Genomic DNA, 26,679 nt, shown 5'->3' with positions numbered 1-26,679 from the left:
CAGTGGGGGAAACACTAGCCCCAGACCCAATGCTTCTGTGGATCCACCTAACAAAGTGTAAAAGCAAGACTTGAGCAGATCAGATTGATTCCAAGAAATGTAACCACATTCCAGGACAAAGCTCAGGAATATGTATAGGCCCTGGCGGGTGGCTCAGTTGATCAGAATGTCGTTCCAATACACCATGGTTGGGGGTTTGACCCCCGGTCAGGACACATACAAGAATCAACCAGTGAAACCCTGAATAAATGGAACAACAAATCAATGCTTCTCTCTCCCTCCCTCTCTCCCCCTCTCTCTCTCTTGCTCTCAAATCAATAAAATTTTTAAAAGAATATTTATAAGAAATAAAAATAGATACTGTACCCACAAGGTGGAATTCATGATGTCTCAGATCAAACAGAAATTTTCCAATCATGCAAACAAGCAAAAAAATATGACTCTTACTGAGAAAAAAAATCAATCACAACCAAAGCAAAAATTACACAATGATAAAATTTTAGATAAGAAGATTGAACTTGTTAAGAAGAGGACGGAAATTTTAAACAGACCCAAGTAAAACTTTTTAAAAAGAAAACTGCAATGAAAACCTAAGATGCAGTATAAGATGGAAAACACATGGGTTAGGATCAACAAGAAATAGCTCAAAAGAAAATATTAGTGAACTCAGAGACATAGCAACAGAAAATTTCCAAAATGAAACACAAAGAGAAAAAAGAAAAAAGAATGAGCATCAGTGATAACTTCAGTCACTATCACATGTGCAGAAAGTTCACAAAAGAAGGGAAAAAAATGTTTAAATAATGGCCAAACATGTCGAAATTTGGTTTAAAAAACTAAAAATCCACAGGCCCAAAAAGCTCCATGAGCCCCGAGTACAAGAAAAATAAGGAAACTATGTGAAGGCACATCATAATCAACTTGCTTAAAACCAGTGATAAAGAGACCATCTTAAAAGCAGCCACAGAAAAAGGACGTGTTGCAGACAGAGCGACAAAGATATGAAGCACTCGGGTTTCTCATCAGCGATGACAAGGGTAAGCCAGAAGACACAGAGCACCTCCTTTAAAGTTCTGAAAGAAAAAACTGTCAACCTAGAATTCTTTACCCACTGACAATATCTTTTAAAAATAAAGACTTTTTTCAGAGATACAAAAGCCGAGTTGAGGACCCCCACACACGAGTTACGTGAAATGTTAGGGGAAGTCATTCAGGCTAAAGAAAAATGATACCAGACGGAACGATGAACCTACAGAGGGAAATGCAGAGCACCAGAACTGGTGAACATATGGGTAAATAGAAAGGCTCTTATTATTTGTCTCTTTAAAAGGTAACTATTTAAAGCAAAAACAATGACAATAGTGGGGTTTAGCACATACTAGAGATGAAATACACGACTGGAATAGAAAAGGGGCGGAAGGGAGAAATGGAACTGCACTGTTGTGAAGACCCCACACTGTAGATGGATTGGTGCAACACCATCTGAGCGTGGATCATTCAGGCTGAATGCCCAAAACTCTTTAACATCCGCGAAAGCAACAGAGAGCTATAGCTAATGTGCCAATAAAGAAGACAGAATGGAATCACAAAATCTCTCAGTTAACCCAAAAGAAGGTAGAAAAGGGGAAAGGGGAACAAACAGCAGATGGATAAAATAAAAATCAAACGAAAAGACAACCATATTGATAATCACATTAGATGTAAGTGGCCTAAATACTTCCACTGAAACACAGAGATTATAAGACTGGCTAAAAAAGCAAGATTCAACTATACACTGGCTACCAGAACCCCACTTTAAATATAAAGAAGAAAACAGGTTAAAGGTAAAGGGATGGAAGAAACTGTACCATGTCAAAACTAATCAAAAGATCACGCAAGAAGATTTCAGAACAAAAACTACTACCAGCAATAAAAAAGGGTCATTTTATAATGATAAAGTTTATTAATCAAGAGAACATAACCATCACAAACGCGTTTTTATACCAAACAAGAGTCCTTCCACATATATGAAGCAAAAACTGATATAAATATAAAGAGAAATAGACAAATCCATAATGATAGGTAGAGATTTCTACAACTCTCCCTTAATAATTGACAAAACAAATACACATAAAAAGAAAGAAGGCAGAAGACTCGAACAGTGTATCAACCAACTTGACTTAGCTGATACTTTAGAGCATTCCAACAACAGCAGAATAGACATTCTTTTCAAGGGCACAGAGAATATTTACCAAGATAGATAATAATCTGAGCCATAAAATAAGTCTTGATAAATTGAAAAAAAATTCAAGTCATACAAAGTATGTTCTCTGACCACAAGGGAGTAAAATTAGAAATTAATAGCAGGCAGGTATTTGGCAGATATTTTTCGATAGTGAACATAGCAAGACTATGACTTCCACTGACTATATTCGGTGCCAATGACAAAACTTAAGTTTTTAAGCAAAAATCAGAATTTGGGAAAACCTGTATTCACCACTGTGAGCTCAACAGCTTTCAAAACTTAAAAACTTTTCCTATGGCACCCATTGGAAATGATACTAAAAAGATAATTTTGTGGTGCTGTACAGTGAAATATGCCAACATCTGTAAGACCAGTACACCAGTATTTTCAAAATGACCAACATAAGTTTACAAAACTATGACCGGGTAGAAGATCTTTTCAAATATCCATATTAAAAGATAGCTCCCTGCCCTGGCTGGGTGGCTCAGCTGGTTGGAGCATCATCCCATACACCAAAAGGCTGCTGGTTCAATTCCCAGTCAGAGCACATATCTAGGCTGCAGACTCGATCCCAGCTGGGGCACATATGGGAGGCAACTGATCGATGTTCCTCCCTTACATCTCTCTCTCTCTCTCTCTCTCTCTCTCTCTCTCATCAATAAACATATCATTGGGTGAGGATCAAAAAAACAGTAATAATAAAAATAAAAGGTAGCCCCTCAAAAAAGTATAGGCCAATAAATTTTAATGTAACAGGGTACCAAAAAACTTACTGATACAGTTTCAGATTCCACATTGCAACTAACCTCTAAGGAAGTACCACTTGTCAAGTTTTGGTGTAGTACCAAAGAAGAATATTCACAATCTCTGAAAAGGAAATTAAAATTCTGTACTTCTTCCTCTCCCAGTTATGTATCTGGGAAAGGCTAAATTTCAAATAGCATAACAGATCGAAGGCAGAGGCAGATATGAGAATTGAATTATCTTTCGTTAAGCCCGACATTAGAGAGATTTGCAAAAACATAAAACAATGTTACTCTTCTCACTAAATTTTATTTTTAGAAAATAGTTACTTTCCAATAAACAATATGCTGTTTATGTGAACACGAAATGGATTTACGACTCCTACAGTTTAATGAGTTAACATAGATTCTAATAACGTCTCAGTTTTCATTTCTGACACAGGGAGTGGTTTGGCCCTCTCCCACAAACAAGATGCCTTGGGAGTGCTCAGTGACGCTAAGGGTGAAGAGACGTTCCGAGACCGAAGTACCAGAACCCCGGCTCCAGAGAAGCTGAATTGCTGTCACAGGCTTTGCGAAAAAAAGCAGGTATTTCTCGATGTTTGTACAATCACTGGCAGCAGACTGCTCGCTGTGGCTGGCTGACAGAGCCCCTCCCTTCATGGGAACAATACTCACGACGGTCGTACGGCCACCAAAGCTCCCACGCACTCAGGCCTCACTGTGTCAGTCACGCGCAAACTAAAACCCTCGTTACCCTCAACAGCCCTGCGCAGTGAGCATTATGCACGTACATTATAAAGAAACTGGGGTCCAAAGGGCTCAAATTGGTTGCCCTAGAGGATGAGGGAGCCAGGATTGGAATCCAGATCTGAGTCCAAACCAATGGCACCTCCCGCTCTGGAATTTCTCTGAGGCCTTGCAGTGAGCCTCTGCCTCGCCTCTGCCGTGTTCTCCTTCTCGACACCTGCCTGACAGCGTGCCACATAGTATTTGAGTATCGGCTCTCTCTGCCCCAACGAAATGTAACTTCCTGAGTTCGGCGGAGTTCAGTCTGTCTCCTGACACCCCAAGGCCTATCACAGCAGCTGGGCCACCAGAGCAGATGGCTCAGTAGCCATTTGCTGAGTCGGGGAATGAACGAGTCACCGTGGTCACAGACAACTCTGCGGTCTGTGGTGCTTAGAGCTCCAATGGCACTGGCATTTCTTTTAGTCCCCGTCAATTTTTTTACATTAAAAAGTTCTGTAGGGCTTAATCTATGCAAACCACATATTCCTACAATGGGTAAGAGCAGGGAGAAACCTCCCCATTGCATGGAAGGAGAAATCAAAGTCCAGGTGGTTGGTTTGCTCTATGTCCTGCAGGCTTCCGAAGCTCCCTGGCTTCAGGTCAGACTTCGGTCCCCAGATCTTAGGACAGACCTTACAGCAGGAAGGTGGGATGAGTGTGTGTTGTCAGCTGGGTCTAGGAGGTAAGGCGGTGGGGGCTGGGAGCTAAGCACTCAGTCTTTCAAGTTATTAAAAACCCTGACTTGAGAACAGCTTGAGGGCCCGCTCAGAAAGAACGAGAGTGTGCATTCATTGACCTCCGACAGCCCATCACTCACAGAGCAGGTGCACCTTCCACGCGACGCCCTGGAGAGACACACAGCGAGAAGATGGACCTCAAAGCCTAGATAGGGTGGGGACACAGAATGACGAATGACAATAGTGAAATGCCACAGGGATGCCACCGGACAAGCGGGGAGTCCGGGGCCAGGCGGCCAAGGGCTAGACTGATTGAAACATCGGGAGAAAGAATAACCTTGAAAGCAGGACTCGGATTCACGGACAGGAGCAAGAACGAGGAGATGCAGAAAATGACACTGTCATGGCAGAGAGAAATCAGGGCCCCGACTGCTGAGGACCCCTGTGTCGGGACAGCCTCTCAGGGACCGGGGCTGAGTGGGTGTGGCATTTCTCATTGGCCCCCACGGGCTTCCGGCAGCAGGTCCGCCCTGACCCCCGGTCCCAGCACCCAGAGGCTCACGGGCAGGAACAGCCGTGCCTGCCAGCCATTCACTGCTCGCTGGCCCGCACCCCACTTCTCCTCTTCAGCTCCGTTCCTGCCACAAACTGGGACCCACGAACGTGTCAGGAAGAAAAATGTTAAAGCCTATTTCTGGCTGACAGTGAGCGCACATCCAGGCCTTACTATCAAAGGGAACAGAGTCCGAGTCACCACTACCGCGGGGACACCAAGCTGACTGAGCACCCCGGAAATACAGGCCCCAGTGAGGACCACGACTGAAGAACAGATAAGGAAGCGTCCGCGGGCATACACTAGCCTCCAGGTGGGTGAAACACATCCCTGCGGCTGGATGCGCCCCGCCCCCAGGCCCGGTGGGCCTCCCGGGAGCCGTCCTCTCAGGTTTGACCATAACTGCGGACATTGAAATGCAGCACATGCACTGTCACTGAGCCTGGGAGCAGCCTTTTAGTGCTGATGTGCAGGGTGTTATCAGGGATCTCAGCAGCTGGCGAGTGGTGTGCATGTGTGTGCGTGTGTGTGTGCGTGTGCGTCCAAATACAAACAGGAAACGCAGGTCAGGGGGTGGAAGCTTCTGGAAGCACAAACTCCAACCATGGCTCAGGAGGCATCACAATGCAGCAGAGGACCGAGACCTGCTGTCCCGAGTCCTTGCCTTTCTCCACCTGGCCTCTCCCCTCCGGGACACACTTACTCACCTGGGTCACACATCGGCCGGACATGCGGAAGGGGGGCGCTCGCATGCCTGCAGCCCTGGCTACGATGGCTCATCTCCTTTCCAGGCCTCCGCCCAAGCAGTGCCCACCTCCCCACCCGTGGTCAGACCTGAATCACCCCTGGATTGAGCTCAGACACTACTCCAGACCCAGACCCAGAGCCCCTCCTCCACCCTCTGCCTCCGAAGTGGGTAAGCAGCTCATCTGTGTGCTAATCAGATTCTCTCCCACTCCCCCAGTCAGCTCCACTGAAATCACGTTTGGGCCTCTCCCTCCCCACTCCCCTGGGAGCACCCTAAAGGCAGACGCAACATCTCAACACTGAGGTGTCTCCCCAGTACCTAACCAAGGGCCTGGCAGAGAGATGCCCCCAAATCCCTGATGAATGCAGCTCCACCCACCCCACTGAGGCCGGAGGGGCTGACAAGGCACACGCAGGAACAGTGGGCACGTTGCAAGCCCTGTCTCCCAGTCCCCGCCACCACCCCGCAGCCTGAGCACCTGGAGGCTTGGCCACCCCCCTCTCCCCAGCACAGCTTCACGGCCAGGCCCCAGGCCTGCAGAGCCACCCCACGGGTCCTGCAGCCTGGACGCGCACCGGGGAAAGTCACTGCATTCCGATCAGCTGCCCGGCAATAGGTCAGGCTCCCAGAAGCCTCCCCCAAACACTGATTAATGTGCAGGAGCGGCCGCTGCGCATCTCATTACGCACACGGCTGCAATGAGCCCATCTCTGCTCCACAGTTCTGTGCAGGACATAAAAGTGGGAAATAGCCCAGCCTTCGGGGGGAACAGGCTATGAATACTGAAGCAGCCCCGGGTTATTAATCCAGCACCATTAGTCTTAGGGAGTCACCCTGGCACTGACCCCCCAGAAGGAAATTTCTCTTGCTGTCCATTTCTCATTTCAATTATCCACAGAGCCACTGTACCTACCACCTGTGAATTATTTGATATTTTGGAGAGGAAAGTAAACAATATAAAAAATCAGCAGAACTTAGGGGATCTATAAATTCTCAGTAAGTTATTTTCGGAGTGAGGAAAGCTGATTCATACGGCACTTTACTTCCAAACATTAATTTAGGTTGCTTTTTTCTTTTATTAATAGAAGGTAAGCACTCTGGGAAGATCACATTTATGTTCTCGGCAGCACCTGTCAAGGGGATCCCAGGCCCACAGCCCATATTTGAAGGTTTATCCCCAAAAGACATTCACGGAGCAGACGCTGCACTAGCGACCCGGCTGGCTTCACGAGCCGCCGGGAAGACACACGCGGGGCTTTTGTTTGTGAAGGCCACGGCACAGCCGGTGCGGGCTGCCGGGACGCCACGCCTCCCCGTTAACCTTCCCAGGACGACGCGGGAGAACCGAGAACGCAGCCCCTCCCCCGCTTCGGCCCTGTTCTGCATCTGTCCAAACCGGCTCGGGCCCACGGGCTCCGGCTGTTGTCCTGGTGGTTTACGAAGATGTGTCCCAACCTCAGATGCTCACTGGCGCCGCTGCGATGTTCCCACACGTGGGCCTTTGCTTTGTTTGTTCCATCCGGGCCCCGTGTTCATTTTCCACGGGAGGGCGCGTGTCTCCTTTACGCCCTCAGCCACGCTTCTTTCAGGCGGGCCTCCGCGGGCCAGGGCCCCTCCGGGATGCCCGTTACACGCACGTTGGACCTTCCTGCCCACACGTCCCACCCATGCTGCCCCGAGCTGGGCCCCGGGGAGCGCCTCGGGACTGCCTGACGGTTTACAAGCGCCTTCTTAGCCGGGCACCTGTTCTTCTGTTCACCCCCGGGGTTAGGAGTTCGCCTGGGGCACTTTTCTTCCTTTTAACTGTCAATAGTATGTATTTTTATTTCTAAAATAACGAACTGATTCTCCCTTTTTAACCACCCTGTCACCCCCCCCATGCAGGTCCTACGGGCCCTATTGCTTAGCTCATCTCTTTGGAAGTTTCCCGCGTTTGGTCTCGTCGTCCTCTCAGGCTGCCCCGCTGTGTGTAGCTCCCGACACGGGAGTCCCCCTTTCACGGCATCTGTTATCTCCCGTGATGGTGGGCCTCCTTGTTTGGTTTATACTTTTTGTCTGAGAGCCGATCCACACTGGGCGCCCCCGGTTTACTCCATGGGAGTCCCACGCATGCCCTGTGTGCCAGAGGCAGCCTCGCAGGCACAAGGCTGACACCCATACCTGACCGAGCCTGAAGGCCCCGCTGGTTCGGGACCCGATCTTAGGCTAGGTTCTCGGCCCAGGGTCTCGGCCCTGCATGGACAGGGCATGGCTGGGTCTCTCATCTGTGTATGTTGTAGGCTCAGTTTCCCGTTCTTGCAGACAACTGGGATAGCTAAGAAAACTCAGAAGCCGAGATCTGACCGAATGTGACTTCTCCTACCAGAGGCTGCTCCGTGTCACCCTAGACCACTCAGGGGGACCACACCCAGATAAAAAGTCTGCTCCTCGGGTGTCCTGCCCCCCACCATGCCACGCCCACCTCGCCACTGTCCTTGGTCCTTTCCATGGGTCCCTCTCACCGGCCAGGCAGCCGAAGTCTGGGAAGGAGGGACACTGAGACAGATGGCACACGGCTGGGAGCAGGGACACAGAAGGGAGAGGCCCAGGGGTGAGGCCCAGAGTGAGAGAAGGAGACCTCATCCTCTTCAAACTCCAGCCAAGGGTCCAGGGCAGACGACTGGGCACTTCCAGGCCGCTCTGCCTGCTGTTCTGAGTGGCAGTTCTGTCCCATGACGACCAGGAGAGGAGAGGACACGCTGCAGGGCCGAGGGGCGACGCAGAGCCTTGGGCAGGTCACTCCTCTTCCTCCCTGAGTGTCTGGGGACAAGCGTGAGCGCAATTTCCTCGGTTTGTCGTGCAAGCCAAGTGCTCCCCAGACCGTGGTGGCTATTGTTGGTGTTGCTAATGGTCCTGGAGCACCCGCACCCCAGAAATCAACCCCCGGCCTGAGGCTCGGCCTCCCTGCTTTACAGGGAAGCAGGCGCAGGCCTTTGTTCACGTCAAGGGCTCAGACGCGTCTCCTCGCTGTCCTCCCACGGCAGACAGGTGAGGCTCTTGGGAAGCGGCTTTGCCGAAGAACTGAGACCAAGTCCGCGGGGTGACTGAGTGGGTGTCACTGACCGACTCTGACACATGCCGGCCCCTGTGAAAGCGCCCCCAAACCAAGACAGGGAGCAAAGCAAACCCATCACCCCAGGAGTCCCCCGTGCCCCCCCAATCCTCCCTCCTGCCCCCGCTCTCCGCCCAGTGGGCGGGGCTTAGCTGTGACAGGAGGGAGGAGGGAGAGGGAGGAAGGTGGACAGGGAGGGGCAGAGGCGCAGCGAGGAAGCCAGGGACGAGTGCGAGGCCACCTCATGCTGGAGAGACAGGCAGGGAGCGAGCTGACTCGCAGGCAGGGAGGAGCAAGAAGAGCGAGGCAGGGCACAGGCACGCGTCTGTCTGCTTCCCCTCCGGAGGCTCGAGGCGCCGGCTCAGGCGCGGGGCTCCAGCTCGGCGGGGACCCCACACCGCTGGGCTCCATTTCGCTGCCCCGTTTTTCACTGTCAAAGCCCTGCTAGAGCATCATTCATCACGGCCATGTGCGGAAACCACGCGTGTAAATGCCGAGTGGTCCCACCTGGCAAGGTGGGCGAGGGCTGGCGTGCCCAGAAGGGGGTTCCCAGGGCATCTCGGACACCAGGATCTGGCTGGCCGCAGCCACGACGACCGCCGGCCCCCGTGGGGGCCCACAGGTTTGCCCCGCAGCCCGAGCACAGAGAAGGGTTAAGAGCAGAGAGCAAGCAGGCCCGTGAGGCCCACACTGGGGCGGGACGCAACACCACGGCCTGAGCCTGCGACCCAGGAGGCTGGTCCGGGCAGGCGAGGCCCCACAGCCCAGAGCAGGAGATCCACATAGCGCGGGGCAACGGCCTCCGAGAGCCAGGGCCGAGCTCCGGTCCCTCGGGAGGAGGACGCCTGGCCGCCGCCTGTGGCCTTGGGGCAGCCTGGCCCCTTCCCAGTCCCGTCTCTGGCCCTGGTCATCACGCTGTCCCACGACACAGCTCAAGGCCAAGCCCGCGATCGGCAGCCCCCTCACTGGGACGGAAGCAGGAAGCGCATCCTGCAGGAGTCCTCAGGGGGTCCTTGCCCTTAAGCCTCAGCTCCCAGTGGTGGGAAATTACTTCCCGATCCTCGCAGCTATTGTTGCCTGTATATGTTTCGGAACACACTCAGCCCTGAATGGCTCCAACTGACACGCATGATTTTAGGACGAATTACTTCAGGACGCAGAACAGAATCATCTGTTCCATGCGCGCACCCTCACGGCTCTGGTGGAAGAGCAGACAGCGGCCATGCCTGTGTCCCTGCGTGACCAGCAACACTGGCCGGTCTGGGTTTCTGGGGTCACGAGCTGCATACGTGGGAAAGAGGAGGAAAAGGAACACTGAGTTTCCAGACTGTCATACAAAACGGTGGCCCAGGAGCTGCAGTCAGGGAGGGTCGGGGAAGAACAGGCACGGGACGCCCAGCACTGGGTGTCTGCGGGAAACAGCCTGGGTCAGAGGCAAAGGGCTCACGGTGTTCTGCGTCCTTGTCTTCCGTCTTGATGAAAATTCTCCGTGTTTACACGGGAGCAAAACAAACAGACTCTGGCCTGTGGTGTTATCGTTTATGTCGCTGCTTTCCTGTTCTCTGATATCTGGTAGCGTTGGTGACAGTGGAGCACTGTCCCCTCCGGGAAGCTGAGAGGGTACGTGAAGCCTGTCACCCCACAGTTGGGGCTTTGTCACTGCCGTCCCACACCGGGAGCCGCCTCCACCCCTGCGTCTCCTCCCACACAGGACATCTTGTTGAATTTGCAAACAGAGCCTACCAGCCCCAGCCCGATCTTACCCCTACGGGAGGTCTGCCACCAATAAGCAGGCTGCTGCTCAGAGGGAACTGCTCCGTATGTCCCCAACACACCTTTACAGAAACCTTCAAGGTGACAACCAAGGCCTGGACCACCGAGACTCTTCAGTAGCTCCCCAGGCCTACCCATCTTAAGGGAGGTCAACCCCTCCACATGCAAGCAGGGAACCCACATGGGGCCAACAGGCCCTGGGGAGCACTGGGCCGAGGCCACGACAGTGCTCTGAAGCCTTGCGGACCTCAGCCTGCACCCCGCGCACGGGCCAGGTGCACCCTCCCGCCAGGGCACCAGGGCGCGCAGGTACCCGCTCCGCCTGCCACGGCCCCCCTGCCAGGACAGCAGTCCACAGAGTCCAAGGAGGAAGAGGCCCCAGGAGTCAGGAGGCACGGCCGTCCCCCAGGCCCTCTCTTCCGGGACCCCAGGCTGCTCCCCGGAGGCTGCGCGCAGACAGCAGAGCCAGCGTCCTGGGTCACGCTGGCTTCTCTCAGGGAAAAGCGATGCCGGAAGAGGTTAGAAGCTTTAATGGCTAGGAAGGGAAAGGATCGGCATTAAAACTGAGAAATGACTCCAAAAACGGCTTTGACCCCGAGGATGGGAAACAGCTCTCACCTCACATATGCATGCTCTGTGATTACCATGGCTACGTGGCTGGAGGACGTGGAGGCTCCTGCGTGCTGCTAAGACCATATTGTTCGTGCTGAAAAGACATCTACAGAAGCAGCCTTGGCCCAGAGCGGGCTTTGCTGGCTGCATAATTGGTGGTATAAATCTGGGGGGTTTGGAAGGAGGGAGAATGTGTTTAAACCGGCCATGGAGTTCCCAGATGGGGAAAGGAGGGTCCTACCTGGCTCTCTCCCTCCCTGTTCTTTTTGGGGTGAAAATAACAATAAAATGCTGTCCCTCCTTGGGCAGGCGCGCTGGGGACAGAAAACGCGCCCGGCCTGCGCCAAGAGCAGTCACCCCAGGCCACCCCAGCACCTCCCTGTGGCCTTCTGCTGCGTCCCATTCCTGCCCCGGGGAATCCTCTCTCGTCAAACGATTTGAGACCATAAAAAGTGTGCTCAACAGAGCCGCTTTCTGACCTAGGAGTCAAGAGAGGATCCGACCTCCCAGCCCCGCCCACCACCTGTGTGGCCTGGACATGACTCCTGCCGCCTCGGAGCCCGACAGGACCAGCCATTGTCTGTGCAGAGTCTATGAGAACCACAGAGGGGGGTCACAGGCACCTCCACAAGGATGCTCCCCAGACGGTCCCCTGAAGGGGAGGCCTAGAGGGGCACCCACGCTGTCACGTGAGGCCCCGGCTGCACCCAGGGCCGCTCCCGCCCCCTCCTCTGCGGAAGGCGCAGTGAGTGGCACAGAGAGCGCAACGGGGGCAGGCTCGGGCGCCACCGCCCCAACCCGCATTCCTGGGCCCCTCGGACAGTCCCTCCTCAGGACACGCATCTGCGGGACGCCAGCCTGCATCTGGTGATCCCAAGGACGGAGGCAGAAGAAAAGAGTGATCCATAGAGATTAGACAGGGCCACATCTACTCTTTCCTGCCCCTCCTTCATTTCAAAACAAGACATCAAGTCGTATTTCCAAGTCCTATGAACACAAACGCTCAAGCCCAAGCTGACACACAGCGGGCGCCTACCAACCTGTGCGGAGTGGGTGCACGCGCGACTGAGCAGCGAGCCGGCGTCTCACGCCAAGCGGAAGCGCGTGCGTGAGAACGGCCCCCCTGCATGTTTGCGAGCGTGTGAGTCAGGCTGTATAGCTTGTTCCAGGGCTTGGAAACACCACACACATCCCCTGTTCCCGCCTCCTTATTTAAGAAACGAGGCAAAGAAAATAAAGACCAGAGAGGGGAAGCAACCTAAGCAAGGCCACACAGCCGGGCCCCCAGAGAAGGACCACGACCAGGCTGAGCCTCCCTCCTGGGAGGTTCCGAGCAGTGAAGCCACTCCGGCGGGCCTCTGGGGACCTCTCGGGAGTGCTGCCTTCTTCTAGACGTGAGCTGTTGAGGCCTCAGGGTGGGGAGTGGGGGGGGGGGGACGCATAAGAAGGGTGAATTCAGACCCTGTGGCAGAGCCCATAGCCAAGGAGACGCTTACAGACAGAGACTGGGAGGTGGGTCAGTGGGCAGAGAGCAGCCCCTGTTACCAGGTTCGCCAGCTTTCCTTCCCATTTCTCCTACTGACACAATGCAGAGGGACAGTCCTTGTCTCTCACTCAGAAAACGGACAGTTACGTTTACCAGAGAATTTGTTACAGCAGAGAAACCACGCAAGTTCTGTAAAGCTGATTTCACTTCCATGTCACTCGGTGCGGCCCGCTCATCCACCCGTCCAACAGCCAAGTGCCCGCCGTTTGCGCGGCACTGGGACGGCCACAGAAACACACCAGTGGCCCTGCCCTTGTGCTCTGGCGACCTGGGACCTGCAGCAAAGGAGGCGAAACCCGCCAAGAGAGTGTGCACAGAATGCGTGAAGGGAACGGACCCGGTAACCACCACGGGGACCCAGCCGCGGACACACACTGGGATGCGCCTCCGAGGCCGGGGCTGAGGGAAGGAGCCGGCCTCAGTGTGGCTGCCCAGCAGGACCAGAGCGGAGTGGCGGGGAGCGCGGTGACTGCAGGCGGGGCGGGGACCGGCGGGGCGGGGACCGGCGGGGCACAAAGGGGCAGCACCAGGCAGAGTTTGGGGAGATGGGACTGCTCCATATCCTGATCGTGGTGGAGGTCACCGGTGTGAAAGTTCATGGAACAACTATGCACAGCCCCCAAAAAGCCAGTGCTACAGTACGGTCATTTAAAAACAAAATGTTTTAAAGTTGAAAAAGCGTTAACACCAGGCGCATTCAGAGGAATGCACAGGAGCGGCGGCCGCATGCAAGGCAACCGATCAGACCCTGAAGGCTGCCGGGACGGGACAGGGGAGCAGCGGGACACTTCCAGCAGGGAGAAGCAGCAAGCCAGGCTCCCTGGGCGGGGAGGGGAGGAGCGCGGGCCGTGGGGGCGGGGGACAGGGCACCCGGCATTGCCCGGCACCGTCCCCACTCAGCCCCGCTGCTGCCCCAGGGGGACAGCGCAGCTCAGGGCACAGGAGCCGGGGCCTCTGAAGGTCAGAAACCTCAGACACGCTGAGGTACCCGTGCACCCTGCAAAAGCCCGGGCGGCACCGGAGCGGGAACTTCCAAATCCTGGCATCTGTTCTGAGAGGGAATTTCACCCTACAACATCCAAACTTCCTTGGCCTGGGACAATAGGACCCGAGACCACCCGGGCTGGAAGAAAACTTACAGGCTGCCTAGCTGGTGACGGCTGCGTCAGGGAGCCTTTAAGAATTTGGAAAAGAAAGCTCCGTATTTCTTCAGAAAAAGACACACAGAGACCCAATTCTGCAAACCATTTCCAGACATTCTTCAGCTCCCTGATGCTCATCCCGGGTGCACTGGGACGCTCACAGTGCACACGGCCCCAAAGGTCACAGATGTCACCTAGAATGTGCAACCAGGCTGGCGCACCTGTCACGGGGGGCCTGGTGCCGGCCCCAGAGAGAAGGGGCTCCTTTTTGGAAGTGAGTCGAGTTCTGAGTTACTGGAAGCAGCTCCGGGCTGGGAGCCAGGGGACAGCGCCCAAGGCCTCGCTGCATTAAAACCGCAGCTCCGGCAATCTGTCCTGCAGTGGGTCGGGCTTAGCTGCAGAGGGCCGGTCCCTGCAGCGTGTGACGGTGAGCTGGTGCAGGGAGCCAAGGCAGCTCACATTTCCAGAGGGCGCTGGGATCCCTGAGGAGGAGCCTGTCCCCAGCTTGTTCACAGTTGACTGAATCTCCACCCCCACAGGCCCCCTGACTATTTATAGCCTCACACCCCAAACACAAACTGTTGTTTGCAGCTTTTCCAAGGCCCAGCTCGAGGCTGGCTTCAGTTCAGATTTCCGTGTGTGCAGACACTGAACGGAGGAGGGGCGTCAGGACCAGCGGCTGGAGGGGCCACGCCAGAACCTGAGTGCCTGGGAGCAAAGCCCAGGCCCCCTCCTCTCCAGGACACCCCCCCCCCCCAGCAGGCCCTGTCCCCTCCCCTCGCTGGAGCGGCCCCTCGGAACCTGCATGGTGGGCAGGCTCCCCTCCCACGCAGACTGCTCTATTTTAAGAGCCGTATTTTTAGGACAAGCCAATGTGCCAGATTTCTATATTCCGAGATCACGGCCTCGCCTCTGGTGGCAGCGGCGCAGCCCAGCCACTTCGTCTCTGACTTTGGGGGGTGCTCTCAGGCCCTGTTTGTGGTTTGGGCTTTAAAGAGGAGGAGTGTGGAAGAGGGCCTGGAAGAGCAGACACGTGACGTGAAGGAGAACCGTGCCAGCTCCTGGAAGCTGCGAGGTGAAGAGGCACCCTTGCGCGCACCCTCAAGAACGTATGTCTGAAAAACCAGCACACTGTGAAGGGCCCGATCCACGCCCTGGGGGCAGCGAGCTAGGGACCCCAAGATCAGCTCCTGCGTCCATCCTGAGCTCCTGCTACCTGCAGCCAGCATCAGAACACACTTGTGAGGTTCCTAGACCAGACAAACTCAGAGAGACATAAAGCAGAACCGCAGTTGCCAGGGGCTGAGGACAAGGGGAAATGGGGTGATACTACTTCATGGAAACATCGTTTCAGTTTGGGGTGATAAAAACATTCGGAAATGGCCCTGGCCAGGTAGCTTGGTTGGAGCATCATCCCGATACGCCAAGGTTACAGGTTCGATCCCCAGTCAGGGCACGTACAGGAATCAACCGATGAATGCGTATAAATAGGTAGGACAGCAAATCGATGTTTCTCTCACCCCCCCCCCCAAATCAATGTTTAAAAAGCTCTGGAAATGTAGATGCACCGCACATATAAAAATGCTTAAAATGGTAGATTGTATGTTATGCGTATTATACCACAGTTTTCTAAAAGACCACTCCATTTCCAGCCCTACTCCAAAACCGGGGTCTCCAGGAGCCGTCTGAAGGATCCTGAAATGCTCGCGTACCATCTCCTGCTCAGACGCCCCCTCCGCCAGGTGGGGGAGGGGGAGGCTTCCCATCCATCCATTCAACAAATCCATTCAAATACTTGTCAAGCGCCTGCAATGCATAAGCCAGAGACCCGGTGCTAGGGACACAGGGATGGAGAGACCAGGAGTCCCGGGCTCCCGGGACCAGCACTTCCACTCTCACAGGGAGAGAGAAACAGGCGTCACCCGTGGTTCATCAGCCAGCGATGCTGCTGTGGGAACAAAACGTGGAGACACGGGAAGCGCCGGGGCGGGGGTGGGGCAGAACTGTCCCCAGTGGCCAGGAAAGGCCTTGAGAACACCGCGGGGGTGGCGGCTGGGTGCCAGCAGGGCGTGGTAGGCTCCCAGTGTCACACTGGGCCCTGGGCCCTCTCTCCCAGGCTCACCGAGAAAGGATGGGGAGAAACGGCAGGAGCTTGAGGGGGAGAGGTCAGAGGGAATGTTTCCTAATAGCTGATTTTCATTTTCTTCTCTACAACTCTCCGAACTTCCCAAATTTCTGTGTAGTACTTTTTAAACATGTTTTATTGCAGTAAAACACACATCTGATTTGCCCTCCCAGCTGTCGTTAGGTGCGCAGCTCAGGGCCCCGAGCACGTCCACGCTGCTGGGCCGCCGTCACCACTGTCCTCTCCATCGTCCCAAACTGAAACTCCGTCCCCACTGGACACGCCCGTTCTCCCCGCCCCCCCCCCGCCCCTGGCACTGCCATCTGCCTTCCGCCTCTGAGTCTGACTCCTCAGAGTCCCTGAGAGGAACAGACGCTCACAGCACCTCTCCTGCTGTGACGGGCGGACCGCATGGAACACGATGTCCTCGAGGCTCCTCCGTGGGGCGGCCTGTGTCCAGTCTCCCGAGGCTGAGTCACAGCCCGGTACATGGAGCTGCCACATTCTGCTTGTCCGCCCCTCCATCTGCAGGCCTGGCGTCGTGCGCGCCTTTGGGCTACTGTGAGTAACGCAGCTAAGAACCGGGCGCACAACGGTCTTCGATACCCCGCTTTCAGCCCTTTCGGGTAGATACCCAGAAGTGGGATGGCTGGGTCACATGGTAGCTCTATTTTTAATTTTTCCTGGTTTCCACAGCGGCTGCCCCATTTTACATTCCCACCAACAGTGCACAAGGGCTCCCGTTTTTCCACATCAAAAGGGATATTTTTAAGATGGGACAAATTGTGGCATGTTTGCGTGCCGACGGGACGATCCAGGAAAAGGAGGAAAACATGTTTGGGAAGGCGGGAGACCAGGATCGAGAACAGCAGGGAGGACAGACCAGTGCCCCCCAGCCACCTCCCACCACAGGTCGCCACAGAGAAGGCCGGTCACTCCGAGGCACAGGGGCCTCAGGAAGTTCTCCGCCGTGATCCCCACTTAGCAAGGCAGGCAGCCAGGAGAGGGCAGGAGAAGTGCTGGGGCGGAGGAGCGGGGGAAGGCGCGCACAGGGCACCGCGCGGCGTCCGGGATGCGGAGTCTGCCGGCCGCTCCCTCCGCTCGGCTGCATGGGTGCGGGGGGGGGGGGGGGGGCGCGCCCCGTTTACCCAGGGTTGTGGTTTTACCTTGTGGCGTCCAGTCTGAGAGGGCGGGACTGAGAAGCAGGGGCAGGGCGGCTGGGGGCCCCAGGCCCAGGGGGCGGAACCGCTGGCAAGGACGAGGTCACACACAAGGGGCGGCACCGCGCGTCCCCACCCACCAGCCCTGAGCGCAGGGCAGGACGCGCGCTGGTCCCCGCCGCGCGGAGTTCACATCCCGCTGGGGGAAACGGACCACAACGGAAAGGACCAGAAAGGCAGCGGCGGGGGGCTCAGCACACACCCCGGACCAGCCCCCCGGGTGAAAAGCAGGCGCAAACCCGCAGCCTCACCGGGGGGAGGGGCCTCAGAGGCTGCACACAACCGCCTCCCTGTCCGGCTGCACCTGTCCCGTCCGGCCACCTCCACCGTGTCCCTCTTTCCTTCCTGCCCCACACTCACTCTCTGCCATTTCTCCTAAGCCGCTAGAAAATCAGACACTGGCCATGCTGTGCCACGGCAAATCGGACGTGACCCATGCCCATGACCGGGCTCCCTTGCCAAGGGTCACGGATGAGCAGCACCCGCTGACTCGGACCACGCGCAGACAAGTGCGGAGCCACCAGCCAAAGGGGCTGTTTATTCCCCTTTGTTTCTCCCCCCGTACTAAACGGTGACACTTATCCTTAGGTCACTCAGCGCACACAAAGTAGGTTAATTATCTCATTCACCAAAGAGCTCAGGTAGTTACGGATTCCACCGTCAGCCAGCCGGAAGTTAATTCTCTGCACCTACTCACATGAACTAATCAGGGCAGAGGAGCCTTCGCGGCTCGCCCGTTAGCCACCCAGGTCCTTTCGCGCTGGCGAGAGGGCCCCACACCTCGTGGAAGTTCGACAACCAGAACAAACTCATCCACTTGTAGAAGTTCCCCTGAATGACTTGGGACAGACACCAGGTTAGAACGTGCCCCTTGGTCACGGGCCCAGGGTTGCCGGGGAGGGTCCTTGGGGCCCAGCCACCTGGGCTCACCCCCCAACCCCGGGCGGGACCCGGCTCCCTCCTCTGCTGGGCCGTCTGCGGAGCCAGCCTCACCCCTGCCTGTCCATGTTCTCCCACTGCGTATCCGGTCCACCTTTGTTAGGCCCAGAAACCAACAAGCCGCGAACTTCCCCGCGCAGGAGCTCTGGGCAAGGCCTCTGTCCCGGGCAGGGCTGTCCCCGCCAGGCCCCACCGCCACCTTCACAGGCGCCTCCCGCTCCCAGGTCTCTGCCCCATCTCGCTCCCGCACGCACTGCCCCCCTGCGTTACCCGCCCAGCGCCCGCCTTGTATCCCCGTGAGGGGTTTGGAGAGTCTCACTGGGGTAAACCTGAGGCCCCGGGCAGGAACGAAAGAGTACCTAAATGTCTAACCGCCATGGTGTGTATCTGGAACTAACAAAATAATGTGTCAACTGCATTGAAAAAAATTTTTTAGTTTTAATACAAATGAAAATACAGTGTCCTGACACCCATTTTTTAAAAAAGGTTCCTTTTCCATGTCCTTCCACTCCCCAGACTCCCGGCAGCGGGGACCACAAGGCCAAGCCTCCGGCCCCCCCATTCCTCATCCGGCCACCCAGAGAGCAGCGCACGCAGAGGCCCTGCACCCCCTCATCTCCCCTCCCCCTGCACAGGAGGGGCACCCGCCGGGGCCTCCGGCTGCCCACTCTCAGGGCCCACCCACTCGGGCCTTTGTGCTCCCATCGTGCAGGACCCCGTCCTCAGGAGTTACAAACTCCAGGGGCTTCCCAGGCCAACTCAATGACTAATTACCAAGTGCCCACGATGTGTGAGGGCGCTCGGGCGGGGAGGGGGTGGCTCAGAGCTAAAGGCAGGACAGCACACCAGCCCGCCCGTGAGGACCACGAAAGGGGTCCCAAGGAGCTGGAACTGGTTCCAGTGGGAAGTGGGACCGACTACCCAGGGGGGTCTCAAGGCCAGAAAGGCCCCAGGGAGGTGCTCTGCGTCCCCAGCTGAACCAGGAACTCCGTGAGGCTTGTTTCCTTGGAGAGGCCACGGAAGCTCTGAACCCTGGGGTCCCCCGCAAGGCCCCGTTTTCAGACCCCGCACTTCCTGAATCCTCTTCCACGAGGCCTCAGCTCTCATTAGCAGACGATTCTAGGAAATGCTCTGCACGCCACAGCCCTGCAGATAGCAGGCTCAGGGCCCGTCAGCCTGGTCAGGGCCCCCCCTGGGAGACCCCGAGTGATAAGAGCTCCATGAAGAGGCTGGTGGCAGAGGGGCCCCCTTCTCAGAGAGGGTCGAGTTCCTTCCCAACAGCTAACCAGGCCCCGACCACCAGGGCCCATGCAGCTAACGCTAAGGCCAATCACGATGTCACTAGTACTGGGTTTTATGTTTCCTGGCAGCCTCACTGAAAAAGTGTCATTAAAAGCCATCACAGGTCCTTGATGGAAGCAAATGGGATGTAAACCAAAGTAAATACCTAAGTCCCCTGATAAGAAAAACAAATCTAAAAACAGTACCACACTGCCAATGTTTGATTTCGGAGCGGCTGAAGGAGAAAAGGTAGCACGTGGGTGTGGGAGAGGAAGGAAAGAGGGACACGTGGAGGTGGCCAGACGTGACAGGTGACCAAGCTCAGTCATGGCAAGTGCCCCGCCACTGCAGTGGGGAGAGAGGGACACGTGAAGGTGGCCAGACATGATGGGTGACCATGCTCGGTCACAGCAAGCAGCCCAACAGGGCCAGGCAGGGAATCCTCCAGTTCAGCACCCAGAACAGCGGCCCCACCTCACCCCCCAACCCCCTCCAGCCTTCCCTCAGGGTGGGTCCCCCCTCTCTATCATTGTCATTCCAATCACTGAGCCAGTTGTCTGTGCCTGGGCCTCAGGCTGATTCTGAAAGGGGAACAGGGCTGTTCTATTTGGTCTTTTCATCAAATACACACAACGAAAGGCATCGATCCGGCCGCCTTCAGTTCACCAGGAAGGATTTCTTCAACTAGCTGCAGTCCTGTGGAAGAGCCCTATTTATTGTTTTCTTCTTTCTTCTGTTCTGTATTTCTGGATGTCCTGTAATAAGCATGTATTAAATAATAACAGGAAAAAGTAAAACCTACTCTTAAAAATCTCTTTGCTCACCAGACCCTACCACCCAGGGTTAAGGTCAGAGCTGGGAGAACCAGGAGACTCCCCACTGCCCAAAGCAAGACTGGGTTCAGCTCTGGAAAATTTCTGAACCCAAAGCCTGTGGGCGGGTCTAAGAAGCAATCTGCAGTCTTCCTCCAGGTCTAGCTAAGCCTCTGCTGACAGCATTTGTTGGTGACTAGAGAAAGGAGAAAAAGGAGAGAGAGGGAGGGGGGAGAGGGAGGGAGAGGTAATGAATTCACTGATGGATTAACTGGTTGTTTGCCCCATAACTGACTCGGGGTCCCTTGGAAGAATGCCCCCCCATTCCTCATTTTTCCAGGAGCCTTCAGACGGGCACCTGGCATTGGTCAGGCTCAGCAAATGGAGTACCCATCTGGTACGCTGACCTCAGCGTAACCAGACGACCCAAAAGTCTGGTGAGGCTGGCGTCTAAGAATTTCTCAGGTGAGAAAAAGCAGATGTGGCAAAATGGTGACGGGGGCCCATCCCCGTGAAGGTGGCAGGTGCTCATCACAGCCGTCTGCAACTTCTCTGGAGGTTTAGAACATTTCAGACAAAAAAAAAAAAAAAGGAAAATACTAAATTATGGTGTTAGCAGTGAAAACAATGATTGTCTCTGAGAAGAAGGGACAGATCGCTTTGGGCCTTTGGGCCAAGATCAGGTGTGGAGAAGGGGGGACGAGTGGAGGAGGGAGCTTCTGAAGGGGCTGGCGTAGTACGCAGGGTTCCCTCACTTACCGCGGGTGTTACATTCCAGACCCCCCACCCCGCAAAGTAGGAACCTTACATGTATTCTACGCTCTTAAACCTACGTAACTTTAACAACATGCGAATACAGTCCCGCAAAATCCCGCGATAGAGAGAAAAATCCGCGATAAATAATTAAATATAATATTTTTTAAAATCCCGCAATACAGCAAGGCCATGATAAGTGAACTGCGCTATAGAGAGGGACTGCTGTATTCTAAAATTCAATGGTTTCCATACTTCCACTGGCCGGCACAGTTTCGTTATGTACCCTTTTTTCTATATAGGCTTGACATCATGAAAAAGACTTACGATTTTTTTAAAGGCAAACAAAAGACACACACTTCTAAAGGCTCCGTGAGATTGTGAGAACATTCTAGCCGCAGGGTGGGGCCGCTGGAGCTCTGCCCAGCTGACCGGCCAAGCCCCCAGGCTGGCCTCCCAGAAGCCAGTGCTGGGCAGCTGCCTCCTCTCCATCCAGTTCCGGGCTCCCTGTCCCAAGTTCTGCAGCTGAGGTCCCACCTGCCTCATTCAAAAGCTTGAGCACAACTGAGGCCAAACTCCCAATTTTGGGGGGGCGAGGGGCAGGAAAACTAGACGCGGCTCTCTGCTCCTTGGCAATCATGCTCCCTTCAAACAGACAATTTTTCACCATTAACTGGATGATGGGACTTCAGTGTACAAGCTGATCCATCCAGAAAATAATGCAATGTCCACCATAATCCCATTTCCTAAGCATGCTGGGCTATTTTTTATTTGAAAGAAAACTAGGGAAATCAATTTCTGTAACTGGATGCAGTCCTGTGCTCAGATCATCTCAAAACAGCTTCCATTTTAAAGTAGAATATATTCAAAACCTTCGAGAGACAGCACAGCCCGGCCCCTTCGGGGAGTTAATTTTCAAAATGAAAGTAATAACGATGAACAATCTTGTGTTTGATGGGCAACGACAGGCTCGGACAGCCTCCCGGGGCATACGCAGACGCTTTGGAAAACTGGAGACTTCCCATTCTGCCCATCCTCCCCCCGTGGTAACATGGGTCCCTCCTGCTGGCCTATGAAAATCATTCCTCCTTCTAACGGAAGCAGTCACGCCTGAACAAAGCCCCGTGTGGCCGCCCCGACCACCAGCCGACCCGAGTGAGTGGTTACTGAAAACCGAAGTAATGGAGAAAGCCCCCCTGACCTGGCTCTGCTGCCCTTGACCTCAGTAAAGGCCCCAAGCGCACTCGCCGCAGGTGGGCACTGATAAGACCCGGGGTTCCACCAGCGTCCCTCCCAGAGTCAGTCTCACTGCTGTTGTTCTCACGGGGACCAGCCACCTAACCAGTTACCTGTGCCCCGCATTAATCCCAGTCTCGTTCCCCTGACCCCCCTCCAGCCACCAGACTTCGCTTCGGGGTCCCAGGGTTGACAGAGCGAACCCAAAGCCTTCCAGCTCACTTGGATGCCATCCTTCGCAAAACCACGGACCTGCGCTATTCTGAGGCCGCGTCCAGAAAAGCACAGTGGTGGTGGCGGTGGTGGTGGGGGGGGGGGGTGTTACTGGCCTAAGCATGTCTGCCCCTCTCCTTCAGGGAGACATGGTTCCCAGCCGGAGCACTCTTCCCCACAAGGGGCACTGGCCAGTGTCTGGAGATACTTTTTACTGTCCCAGCTGGAGACCAGTGCCATCGGCCTCTAGTGGACAGAGCCCAGGGATGCTGCCCAACATCCTTCAGGGCGCGGGGCAGCTCCCCCCTCACCCCGCCCCTCCCCGCCCCCAGCGAGGAGCGGCCCCACTCAGAAAGCTGACAGCGGCCAGGTGGAGGGGCCCGGAGCCACACAGAGTCCTGCAGTTCACTGTGGTCTTCTTCACGCACCTTCACGGCCTCACTGTGACTCGCCTTTCCCGCCCTCAAAGCGCTTTCGTACTCGGACATTCTATTTGGTCACTACCACCCGGCCATCCCACGGGTGGGTCTCCTAACGCCCAGCCCAGGGTCCTTTCTGTTTCTCACCTGGCTGGGCGGCCAAGGGCCTGCCCCTCGGTTCGAAGCCTCCCCCGCTGGAAGTCCGGGACCAGGGAAAGAGCCCACTGGGACATGGTTTAAGTTGAGCACAAACGCAAAGGCCTTAACCTGGTTACGTTCACGTGAGGAGAAGGTCGAGAGGAGGGGGCGGCAGAGCCACTGCCCCCGGCTCTGCTCAGCAGCACGCTGGTCGTTTGGTGTCGGTGTGGCTGCCACACTTCAAAGCAGCACTGAACACAGAGGACACGCAGGGGAGGGGCACTGAGAGGGGGACAACTGTCAACATCAAGTGCTATGAAGCCGATGAAGGAATGGGGACATGTGCTTGTTCAAGACGCCCCGGGAGCCCGCGGCAGCCACCTTCCACACCAGAGCGGCTGTCAGGACAAGAGGGGCGCCAGGCAGCCTCGTAGTTCCGGAGGACTAATTCAAGGGGAATAATTTAAGCTCAACAGACAGAAGAGCTTGCTGACCATCTGTTGCACTCAGAAATGACAGGCAGGTCACCATGCCAAATGGTAAGCTTTCCAGCCTTGAAAATCCTCAAGCTCAGGATGGTGCTAAGAGAAGGGATTCATACAGAGACAGGCATTCACTGTCACTTGCTCACTCGGCAAATGCGGACGGAGAGCTTTGTCCTAGGTGCCGGGAACGACAGCCGTGCGCAAATGACACAGGCCGGTTCCCAGGGAAATCACAGGGTCGGGGAAGAGGAGGTTGTGGGAAGTGCTGCAAAGACGGGAGTTTTCTTGATAATTAAGAACTTCCAAAGAAATGTTCTCCTGACACTACAGCTCCAATACTCAGGACCTTAAAACTTAAAAGGAATTATAAATGTAACAACAATTAACTGTAAATATTTAGGTGTGCAGCCAAAAGAAATAGTGGGGGTTTCCTAAAAGCTTGGGATTTGTATTCCTTAGATGAGTAATCAGTGAGTCACATATAGAATGAAGTGAAATCAACAAGACCTGTCACCCCCAAGACCCCCTCCTGCCAAAGACATTGGAATGCTATAAAAATGTGTCTGCCTTCCTACAACATCTCTTTCTAAACCAAACCTAACGATCTTATACCACGGGCTGCAAACTGGGGTGCCAGCAGACCATTTGGCAAAGGGAGAGGCAGGAATTGGGAGAAGTTAACAGGTAAGGGTGGGGAAGTGCAGAAACTGAGTTTGAACATAAACACATGCAATAAACAAACACTCGAGACTTCCGGCCAAGATAGAAGCGTAGACGGACACGCTGCGTCTCCCTCCACAACTAAGAAGGAACACAACTACCTCAAAACTAGAGACAACCAGAAGTTCCAGAAAATCGAGCTGCATGGAAGTCCAACAAACAAAGAAATAAAGAAGAAATACTCACCCACACAGGTAGGAGGGGCGGAGCCGGGGCGGAGAGGACTCGGTGTGGTGGTGGCAGCAGGCCGGCAGCAGCGGCAGGCCAGCAGAAAGCACAGTCACATGTTTTAAAAAGTCGGGAGGGACACCTGGGGAGCGTTCCCAGCTCCTAACCAGATAGCTAAGCTCACGATCCCAGCCCCAGGGAAAATCAAGCCTCATTGCTTCTGACTGTGCAGACCAGTGGGGGTTGGGGCGGAGGCAGAAACTGCAGGTCTCTCAGCAGAGTCCACTTGTTTAAAGGGTCCCATGGTCCTAGAACATCCGAAGACCCATCCACTCTGGGAACGACGGCCAGGGCAGCAGCTAGAGGGGTGCCAGTCCCATACAGAAGTGGGAGAGGTGCCAGGAAATGGGGTGAGTGCTGGGCAGGCAGCATTGTTCCCTCTCGGACCCCTCCCCCACACACGGTGCCACAACGTGGTGAAACAGGTCGCCCTGTACTGACGATTCCCTAAGGCTCTGCCCCTTACAACGTAACAGGAGCGACAACTCTACCTGGGATGTGGAGGCAAACAAACAAAGGAGCCTGTCAGGATGAGGAGACAGAGAAGTGTGGCCCAAAAGGGGGGAATGGATCAAGGTTCCAGTGGGAGAACTAAGCGACAAGGTGATAGCCAGCCTGACAGATGAGGAGATAGACAACCTAACAGACACAGAGTTCAAAACACTGGTGATAAAGATGCTCACATGCTTGGCAGATATGCTTGAGTACGACAAGCACATAAGGGAAGAAGCGAAGGCTATGCTAAGTGAAACAAAGGAAAATCCACACAAAATCAATGGTAAAGGGAAGGAAACCGGGGTTCAGATCAATGATTTAGAACATAAGGAAAAAAAAAACAGTCAGCCAGTGCAGAATGAGGAAGCAAGAATTGAAAAAAATGTGGAAAACTTCCCAAATTTTGCAAAGGAGATGGACATACAGGACTGGGAAGCACGGACGGTCCTGGGCAAGCTGGACCCAGAGGGGACCACACCAGGAAGCATCATGACTGAGATGACAAAGGTGAAAGATAAAGACAAGAGTCCTGGGGGCAGCAAGAGAGGCAGAGAGTTGCCCACAGCAGGGTGCCTATAGCACTATCAGCTGATTTCTCAGAGGACACTTTGCAGGCAGGAAGGGACTGGCAAGCAGTATTCAATGTGATGAAAAGCAAGGACCCACAACCAGGATTACTCTATCCAGCAAAGCTATTACTTAGAATGGAAGGGCAGATGAAGTGCTTCCCAAACAAGGTAAAGCTGAAGGAGCTCATCATCACCAAGCCATTATTACATGAAATGTCAAAGGAACTTACTTAAGAAAAAGAAGATCAAAACTATCAACACTAAAATGACAACAAACTCACCACTATCAACAACTGAATCTAAAAAGTAAAAACAAAATCCAACTAAGTAAACCAGAACAGGAACAGAATCACAGGTATGGGGATCATTTGGAGGGTTATCAGCTGGGAGTGGGGAGGGGGGGAAATGGGGAAATGGTGCAGGGACTAAGAAACATAATTGGTTGGTACAAAATATACAGGGGGAAGTTATGAACAATATAGGAAAGGGTGAAGCCAAAGAAATTATATGCACGACAAATGGACATGAACTAAGGGGGGTGGGATTGCTGGAGGGAAGGGGGGTACTGGGCAGAGGGGAGCAAAGGGGGAAAAACTTGGAACTACTGTAAAAACATAATCAATAAAATATACTTAAAAAAAAAAAAACAATCAAACACTCAAGGGCAGAGCCTCAGGTCCCAAGGGAAAGGCCTGCAGAACCTGCCATAGCAGGGCTGTGACCCTTCAACCTGGCCTGCTCCACGGAATCTGGGGAGACTTCCAGACTATTCCACCACTTGCTTTCCAGATCCTTCCCCATGAGACATGCTCCTCAGGTCACCAACAACCCTGCTCTGCAACTCCGACCCAAACAAGGCCGCTGGAAGCCAACCCCACATGCCGGTGGCCTTCAGAACACAGACCTTCAAAGACAGAGGAAGGTCACAGGAAGTGCGCTGACACAGGGCGCTGGCTCTCCGTGCCTGGGACACACCCCGGAGCAAGCAGTAGGAACCGCGAGTACAGGACCGGGCCGTGGGAGAGGAGCCATCCCCATGACCAGCAGGGCTGCAGGGAAGCACTCCAGGGGTCCGAGCCCCTCCTGTATCTCGCCCCAGAGAGCCGCTTCTGGGCCTGTCTCCAGGACGAGGACAGAAGAGAGCA

The sequence above is a fragment of the Furipterus horrens genome, unplaced genomic scaffold (assembly GCF_987537825.1).
Source record: "Furipterus horrens unplaced genomic scaffold, mFurHor1.1.pri manual_scaffold_3, whole genome shotgun sequence".
Taxonomy (NCBI): Eukaryota; Metazoa; Chordata; class Mammalia; order Chiroptera; family Furipteridae; genus Furipterus; species Furipterus horrens.
This window is presented reverse-complemented; position numbering follows the sequence as displayed.